The 10,219-nt window shown below is 30.4% G+C and overlaps 1 long non-coding RNA gene across 1 annotated transcript; it reads left to right on the top strand.

Moving 5' to 3' along the window:
• The first annotated feature begins 3,346 nt into the window (after positions 1–3,346).
• Positions 3,347–7,686, top strand: LOC127723339 (uncharacterized). Its single transcript, XR_007992007.1, has 3 exons — positions 3,347–3,469; positions 5,756–5,818; positions 7,656–7,686. It is a non-coding gene; the product is annotated as an uncharacterized LOC127723339 (long non-coding RNA).
• Positions 7,687–10,219: the final 2,533 nt, after the last annotated feature.

Genomic DNA, 10,219 nt, shown 5'->3' with positions numbered 1-10,219 from the left:
CTGCAATTCAGTGGTTGTTGTTTGTTGCTGTAAATATTTTTTTTTTCATTTATTGCTTTGTACATATTTAAAGCAGTTACTTTTCCCATTTGTATTGTTTTACATTTTGTCATTTCAGGACCTGTTATAGCTTACCATGCAGTGTGGGTTTTGCTCATTGTTGAAGGCCGTGAGTTACCTATAGTTTTTAAATTCTATGCCATTTGGTCTCCGGTTGAGAGTTGTATTGTATGCAATCGTACAACATTTTCTTATTTTTATATTGTATTGAAATTAATTATTACTATGGCCAACACTATGAGTTAACGAACCAATCATTTTATACGGAATGGTAAAATATTACTTGCGAACAAATCCCTTTATCTTGAATGGTAAAATATTACTTACGTTAGAGCTGAGCATGGAAATCATTATTTCTACAGACAGAAAATGCTGACGGCATATATACATATGCTATATTTTTTAGTTAAAGCTGTGTAGTAGGTATTTTACAAAATACAGATGAAAAAAGTTTCACTGCTGTTAGCTTTAATTTTTATTAAATGAAACAAGTCTAAATCTCACTGGTCCCCCCCCCTAAGATCCTCAATGGGACCTTACAATACAATATTTACCCATTACATACCTGAATGAACATTTAAGGAACATTTTTAGACTGAGTCATACATATTATTAGCAGTGTATTGGCAAAAAGCTCTTAAAACGCGTTTTTGTCTTAATTTTATTATATCAATATCATATACCTATATGCAATTATTTTCTTTCAGTATGATAGATTAGTGTTAGTGTGAAAAAAACAATGCGGACAATACCAAATTTCAATGAAAAGATCTTCAAGGCATAAAACAAAGACCTGTGGAAGGTTATTATTTACCCCAATTATAATGCAGAGTGCAGTTTCTTAAAACATCATTTGATAGTAATCGTGTGCAGTTGCCAGTTTCCTATACAATCTCCCATCTTAAATATTCCTTTAAGTTTTAGACAAAAACAATCATTTACTCCATTTATTATACTGAAATACTAGAAGCAGAACATGTCTTTATTGCACAATTGTGCGAGATAAAAAATACAAAATATGTTTTCCTTATTCTAAATTTAGAAATAAAATTGTGAAAACAGGCAAAAGAGAAAAAAATATTTATTCAGAATAAGTCCCTTTCAAATTGTCAAACAAATAACTAGCTTTTTTGCGGGAAAATGTCATAAAACCAGGAAAAAACTTTGCACCCCCTTTTATAAAGTGATTAATATAAATAATTTACAATCTGATTTTTTTTTAATCTTTAGTTATGCCCTTTGAAAGACTTAATATATGGGTCGATTGTTTCGGACCAATTAGTGTACTGTTGGTTGAAAAAAGTTTGGTGCTCAGGCTACGTATTATAAAATACAGATGTACATGATGTAGTTGTAGATTTAATCTATTATAACAATTGAAAGACTTAAAATATATGGGTCCCTGATTGTTGAAAGCATCATTGTATTGTATTGGGAAGAAATTTGTTTTCCAGCAACATGGTGTCCCATTAGTTTAACCGCCCTGCATGTAATTTTGAAAATTATAACACAACGCATCTTCTCCATTTTACTCAGACAAAATAAAATATAAGATTGAAATCTTGTTACATATATATAGATATCTAGATCACGTATTGTGTATATATATATATATATACACACTTAAAAACTTAAAAGAAAAAGTTCTCTTCTTAATTCTTATCTTATCAGTTAACTTATTACTCTTTGTTCCAATAATGCTTTTCTGTACCGCTGTCTCTCATAAAATGTGTGTACATGCCCTGTGCGAATTTTCCATTTGTTTTTCTTTTTAAAAAGTGTATATTTTGTCTCTGATTTTTTAATATATTGGAGACACTTGCAATATATCAAAATGAGGGGGAATATGGGAGAAATCGGTCCAGAGACAACTCGGTCAAACTAATAAATCAACTAGGACAAAGTTCATAAAGAAAGTACAGTTTGACATGTTACTGCTATAAAGAGGTAACTAGAGAGTAACTACCATGCTGCCAATGTCAAATTGTTACAGTTTTATGTGATCATTCATAAAAATATGTACAGATATTTGAGAACTCATATCATATTCATGTATGTGCGGCTATTGTACATTTTATCTATCCACGGTACTTACCTGTCATGAAAATAATAAAAGACAAAAACAGATTTGATCAATTAAACCATGAGTATTTTCACTGACAGTTTACTCCTATGTAAACAGATTAAGGTAGATGGGGTGTCTAAATTGTAATCCATAGAATTTTTTAATAATTTGCCAAAATGTAGTTTATATCATGCTTTTTAAAAAAAAATTATAAAAAGAATGGGTCACGGGGCTTATTTTCACGCTACAGGTTGTGCAAAATTGACAGATTTTGTATAGATTATGCATGAAAAACCTAATTTTCCGCCATAAAACGAAAACTGCACCATAGAATTTTGAGATAAAATATGAAAAGATAGCTCTGATAGTATGCTTTCAGATAAGAAAAAGAAAAAATGGGGTCACGGGACCCGTTTTCTTGCTACATAATAAAATAGGTAAATTCCTAACACATTCTATTGTAAAAGTAACTTTATCTGAATTATCTGCCCTTTCATTTGAGTTGCCTCCCCTTATGTGACAAAGTTGGAAAAAATAGAATCAAACAAAAGTATTCCGTTTTTTTGTAAAATACAATCATAAAAATGATAAAATATCTCATTTTCTATATTGAAATGAAAATTCTTACACATGAATTACCTACTACTCTCAAAATTTGCACCTTTTATTAAAGATCTAGACCGATTGTTTTCTGGTATTTCAAAATCCAAGATGGAGGAAGACACCCTATCTACCTTAAAACATGTTTTTCCCTTAATCTATTGATGTTTCTAAAACTTGGCACACAGTAGGAGAAACGGGTTAGAAAAATTGTTCATTTTTTGTTAGAAATGAAATCAAAATCTTCATATAACTTTTAATAACAGATGCCTAAAGTATCATATACAATATACACTCTACCAGTGGCAAACCTTTTATTAAATTCTTTATTTTTTTACAGCATGTGCACGCCAGTGTGATGAGAGGCTAGACCTGGATATTTCATACTCGTGATATATGTAGTGAAAAATTTCCCAAATGTGACAATGAGAGACAAAAAATAAACACCTATACACTGAAAATTCGCAAAAAAAATTGAAAATGTACAATATAAATATGTATATGGATTATTTTAATATAAAAATGACAAGCATAAGCAATGCAGTTTGTTCCGGCTGAAATAAGAAACCTTATTTAAAGAGAATATTGAGTCAAAGAAGAAACAAAAAAAATAAACCAATTAAAATTTAAAAATGATTACAAGCATTTATTATTGTGATTTTGATATGACCAACAACAATTTTTGATTAGTTTTTGCGATTGCAGGAAAAGCTTAATACAGATATATGTATCAGGTGTCATGATGTAAGTTTATATTATTGCGATACTCATCCAGTCGCATTATTTGCATGAATAAAAACCTAGCATTGATTTTTGAACTTTCAGTATTAAATTGTTGTCAACATCTTCCTACTGTACAGTAACAATAGTGTTTGTATCTTGAAACTAGTGTTGAAGCTTAAGGGGGAACTGATTACAAAGATGTTTTTTTTATTCTGTGATTAACCGTTCTTTAATTGACGTTAAAGTGCTGCAAAATACCAAGTCGTTTGAAGACTTTATTTTCATGTGAATTTGTACAATCAAAGTTCAAGGTTATCCCTGTGCTAAAATAAATAAATTCATAGATAAACACAATTTCATTACTAATGAAAAACGTCAATGTTAACGTTTAAAAAACGTTATCCTTCAACAGAAATTGTATCACCTACAGGTTTCATAAGGGCTGAATTGAATAATGTCCTCTGATTTTTCAATATATTTTAATTTCCTGAATTTAACCCGAAATATACATTTAAGACAATATTGGAAAATATATAACTTGTGACATTTGACCCCCATTTGCAAAGTTTTGACTACTTCTCAGGCTTGAACAGCTTTATACTACTGTTGTCTTTAGTTACGGCACCATTATCTGAAAGTTCACAATTTTCTCTTTTCAGTGATATATGATTTAGCCGTGTGCTCGATGGGTGCATCAAATTAATTGTGTTTTAAGTTTCTACCGCTGGTCTAGTAACCTAGAGTATGATTTACCCAGTTGACAACCTTCAATTCAGTTCTGTTTAATTCACTATTGATATCATCAACGAGATGCATAGATCTCTGCTCAGGAACAACTGCATTTTGTATTTAAAACACAACGACTTAGTACTAAGAGTTAGTGGAAAGATTTTTTCCATCTCATAACCGAGTTGCGGTTCGAAAGCAAAATCTTGCTACAGCCGATGAGAAGAGTTAAAAGAGAAATATAGTTTGCCGGTGTTCTTATTTCATCAATCCGAAAAAAGAAGGTACAATTAAAGGTAAAAAAGGACTAAAATCTCGGGGATCACATGAACCCCAAAAAGAGCAAGATCAGTTGCTTCGATGGGGTGAGCGTCTCATGCTATGCATATCCACACTCAGTCAAATTGTAATAATAGGGATAAGGACACACTCGGTAAATTTATAGATCCGATAATTATTAAAGTAAAAATATCTAAGATTACGAAAACATGTCGCTAGTTAGTGACACAAACACATTGTATAGGTCCATCGATCCGTGGTGGTGACCGTAAAACGTATGTTGTGTCGATTGCACTCGTTTTCCTCTTAATTCTCTTGGAGCAGTTTTTTGGTGTCAAAGGCAAACCCCTGTTAGTAAAGTCCGTATAGTGTGAACATAAACGCACGTAACGTATTATTCAGAAATGTATACAATTAAAACTATTTAAATATGCAAGGCTTATGATAAGGAGTGGAAGGCGCTAGTTTTGTATTCATACGACTCACCAACGTCGCTTTAATCAAAACAGTTAGAAGGTCATATCAAAAACGAAGTTAAAAAACTTAGAAAGCAGAACAAATCCGAAAAAGGTGTGCTAAATAACAAGTTTTAATAACGTTATTGGTCTATAAGTATCTAAACAAAGTGGATGTTTTTGTTTAATGAATTAGAAAGATAACTATTAATTTTTGAGAAGTAGTAAATTCCCCTTTTTAATGAAGAATTAAATGTGGATACAATTAATTCCCTTAATTCTTCTCAAAAAGTTCTAAAACATCTACGCATAACCCATCATTTCCAGGTGCTTTGTTCAATTTCATCTTAAATAATGCATCTGTACACTCTTCAATAGTTAACCTACCCTCAATTATATCACTCTCTTGTGTCGTTAATTTATGATCAATATTTGTATCATTAATATAATCGTTAATAAATTTTATATCTGGATTTGTACGTTTATAAATACCTTTATAGAATTCTTTTTCTATTTCTAAAATTTTGGATGGCTCAGTTTGTATCACCATCTTATTTATCCCTCTGAGCAGTTATAGTTTTTCTTGTTTGTTTGGCTTTTCCAAACCCCAAAAAGAATTTTGTATTTTTTTCTTTTTCTTCTACCCATTAAATCCTCGACCTTATTTGAGCTCCTTTTGTTTTATGACATATATTGTTTTTTTTTTTTTTTAATTTACTTTCATTATTAATTAATTTTTCTCTAAAAATGTTTTATTACCTCATTTTTACAATGTCGGTTAATATATCCATTTGATTTTTTAGTCGTATTTTCCAATACATGTATGTCACTTATGTTTCTTTTACAGTATGTAATCGTGTGTTTTCGAACCTCAATTTTCAATAAGTCTCATTGATGTCCAATATTCTTGGTAAGTTTTGTTTTATTTTTTATTTTTTTTTAATTAGACAATTTATTATGTTTTTATATTCAATATTATCCAAAATACTGTTATTAATTTTAAAATGTCCTTTCCCTTTTGATTGTGATCTCCCTTTTAACTTTAATGAGATAGCTTGGTAATCTGTGTGAGATATAAATGCAGGTCTTATACTTGCTGAGCAGATATGTGATCTTATTTCTTGGAATATAAGAAAGAAATCTATTCGAGAGGCTTAATGCATACTATTGTTTCGTCTCCATTTAAATTGTGTATTGCTACTATGTGTCTCTCTCCAAATGTTGATTAACTTTTGTGTTTTTATAAAATTTTCTAAACTGTTAACTGGTTTTTTGTGTTTATTTTTTATTTGTGCTGTATTTCATTTTGTCAATGTTTGATAGAGTATCATTCATATCTCCACCATTTATGGCCATCCCTAAACTATTTTTCAGTACCATACCTTTTACTTTTTTTAAAAATACATTTCTATTTTTTGGTAAATTTGGTGCATACATATTTACAAAAGTATATATATATATATATATTATATCTTCGATTTTTATGTTAAACAAAACTATCATCCCCTCTTCATCCTGAAATTTATCAATAAATGCATACTCTTTTTGCTCATTAAATAAATTGACAACCCTCTTGATTACAAATTACCATAACTGTAATTTATATCACCTCTGAATTCTTTGTTCAACTCTTTCTCTAAATTAACAGTGAAATGGCTTTCTTGTATAAATGAAATATTACAATGTTTATGCCTCATCCACATATGAAGCCTTTGATTTTTATCTTTTGACCATAGGGCCTGACAATTCAATTAACAGATATGTATAGTTTCACTCGTTATTTGTCATAAGTGTCATAATTAAAATACAATGCTTTCTGGAACGCCTTAGCTGCCTTAGGATAACGATAATCATATCATCAAGGGTTGATGTAACATGAAGCAAATTTTCTATACTATTACTACATTTGACTATACTACTCTGTCAATTTGCTATATCACTAAGATAAATGTATATCCTATGAAGACGTTTTGATATGGAGTTACCTTTTCATACTATTCTGTCATTTTACTTTGTCATGAAGATATTCTTTTATACTATGAAAACATCTTGATATAACATTGAGATACCTTTTCATACTGATTTGTTATTTTACTACTTTGGACGTGGACAGGTACTTTTAGATCCCCACAACAACAAAACACTAAGCACAGAACTGGGAGTACTTGCAGTTCCTGATAGCTAGTTCAAAGCCAATAACAATAAATAGAAAAAAAAAGCATGTATCTACGACTAAAATATCAATCAGTACACATCCAACATCCAATAGATTAAGTGTAACGACGTCATTAACAGTCAGAGAAAAACATGACCTTGTGCAGTGCCAAACTAAAGGTATCGACAGATTGTAGTACCGTGAAAGTACATATGTGTAATATTTAGTATGGTTTTTATTTACTGATAACAAAATCAATATTTTTACCAATAAAACCAATATTCAAAGATTTAATTACAGTGTTGAATAGATGTGGGGTATATGCAATTGAAACAACAACCCAACTACAAACATACCCAAGGGGTAAATACCAACATTTATTTTTTCAACAATAAATAGGAGTCTAAGAGACAAACGGATGGACACAGACTGGAAAACCTAATGCTCCCTGCTATCAAAGGCCAGGCATATCTATACCAATGAATAAAAAGAGTAAAAACATGCAGTTATTCATAAGATACATTTTTTTTGTCTATCTTCAATTACTAAATTCGTTAGAGAAGTTGTTTGATCTTGTGTCATATCTTTTTAGCGAACTTAGATGCAGAGACCCATTCATGAAGTATATAATAGTATATATGAATTTGATTTTTGCAATGTTCTCAAGAGCTATAACTCTAGACCTTTAGATTACATTACACTACTATTGCTTGCTTATTCCATCATTAACAGCATGAGAAGAGAGGAGATTCAGCACTATGAATGATGTTTGCAATTTGCAGTGGACATGACTATACAAATCAAATTTGGATGCATTGGTGAAATTCATATAGAGATAGTTATTTCATTGAACAAGAAAAAACAGTTAATATTTTCAAAGGTGCAAAACAAAGAAGAAATGAACTGTAAAATGAATAAAACTGTGTTGAATTTACAATTTGTTCAATAAATGACAATTTTAAGGTGTACATGTCTGTCTGGCATTATCATATGTCCTTGACCTCATTTTCATGGTTTAAAGGTCAATATTAAGTTTCAAAAGTTAGATCCTCTCCTAAGATACTATAAACAATAGGTCTATATTTAGTTGATGGAATGATTATTAGGTGTGAGGATAGTTGATCACACCACAAAATCGTATTTGTAAATGGAAAAAAAAAACCCGTGATTTACATAACATAATGTGTATAGACAGTATTACATGTACTTCAATAATCATAGAACATATTATAATTGTACAAAAGTTATCAGACACCAGAACCACACATGCACTCCTAAACATCAATCTCATTCGGAAGATTACATGCTTACTCTCAAATCAACATTCAGAACTAAACATTTGAATGAACGTTAGTTTCATTAAATACAGCCATTCCTACGTCGGTAACCACATTACATAGTACTGATCTCGCTCTAATTGCAACTAAAGCGCATGAAATATGTAGTCACCTGTAAAAATCATAATATAACTCACCTAAATGGTTCAATGTATCCTTTTTATATTTTCCCTGAACTTTTTTACTAGACAAAGTATTAGTTTAAAGGAAGTGGCTTTTTTGCCGGCGCCGCCAAAATTATGCTAGTTTTGCAAACTCTCGGTAAGCGGTAGCCAGCATTAGACTGATTTTAGAAGTACTTTCAACTTAATGTTTTGATAAGATTTCATTGCCACAAATGGATGCTCAATAGTTTTTATTTTTATTCCTTTTTACAAATTCTTTGTTTCACTTTGACTCATAAATAATTTTAAACGATTAAATGTTTCTCAAATATTGTGAAACTTATCTTATTCAACTATATGTCGAATAACAATTTGATTCTTTTATGTTGACAATAGATATAAGAAGATGTGGTATGAGTGCTAATGAGACAACTCTCCATCCAAGTCAACATTTATAAAAGTAAACCATTATAGGTCACAGTACGGTCTTCAACACGGAGCCTTGGCTCACACCGAACAGTAATGCACATTTTCGTAGTATTTTTTCAAAACTAAATATTAAAATTCACTCTTTAAAAAGAACCGGCAAACATGATAACAAATTCACAATATTGCCGGCCCAGGCAAAATAGCAATTGCTATCGAAATATGCTATTTAGCTTGTTTTGATTAAGATATTTTACTCAAAGACGACAAAATAGCTTATTTTCTATTTTGCCAGCACCGGCAAAATAGCCACTGCCTAGTTTTAAAAACTCAAACATTTGACAAAATGCTCATTCTCAGTTGTCCATTGTGGACAATTTCATTTAGCGATTTAGCTATATTCAATTAAATGTATCCGACTTTTGCATGTTTCTATCAATTACGTTTTTAAAGGACAAATACTTTTATTATTTTATGATTCGTGTTCTCTTTCAAGGGACATTAGCTACAAGATATAGAAAAAAAAATGATTGTGTTTTGTTCAATCGTTAATGAAAGTGAAATAGTGAAATAATAATTCGCTTTGAGCAGTCAGTTTTGGTCAGTTTTGTTAAAATAGGCAAAGAAATATCGCTTATGGTTTATTCACTTGCAAGTTAATATTTTGACCTCATTTAATTCGTATTCATTTGAACTTCAATTAAGCCCCTTAGCTAGAGATGGGTTACGCATGAACGTCACGTGTTCAGCTATTCTTAAACAGGTAAAAACGAATATTAACATATTGATTTAACCTATAATATGAAATCAAACAGAACTTGAAAAATCCAATTGCATGAGTTAACTATCTTTTTATATCTATGTTTATGTTAATATCGGGTTATATGACCGTCGGCAATCGTCGGAAGGTCACCTTGGTGATTAAATAGATGGCGTCTAGAAAAAAATACACACGAAATGCAGGTACATACTATCGAGTCTATATATGCATCATAAATTGTTTATTTTATACTTTGTTTTCAATTTGGATATACATTTTAGTATGTTATAAGTCGAATATGAGAATTTGAGTCAAATCGGTTAACACGAATTAAACAGCTTTTGCCCCTTTAAGTTTTAAACAGAAATTCTTGTTTAAGTTTTTAACAATTGTCAATTTATTCTTAATTAATCTAAATCTTATAATCATAACTAGTCTTGCTCGCGGTTAACGTGTTCCGGTATTCCACATACAACGATCATTCTTATCTCAAAACAGAGTGTACTTTGTTATTATTTGTTTATTATTT

This window comes from Mytilus californianus, unplaced genomic scaffold (genome assembly GCF_021869535.1).
Source record: "Mytilus californianus isolate M0D057914Y unplaced genomic scaffold, xbMytCali1.0.p SCAF_1, whole genome shotgun sequence".
NCBI classification, from domain to species: domain Eukaryota; kingdom Metazoa; phylum Mollusca; class Bivalvia; order Mytilida; family Mytilidae; genus Mytilus; species Mytilus californianus.
The sequence above is the reverse complement of the archived record's forward strand: the minus strand, read 5'-3'. Positions and strand labels throughout refer to the sequence as shown.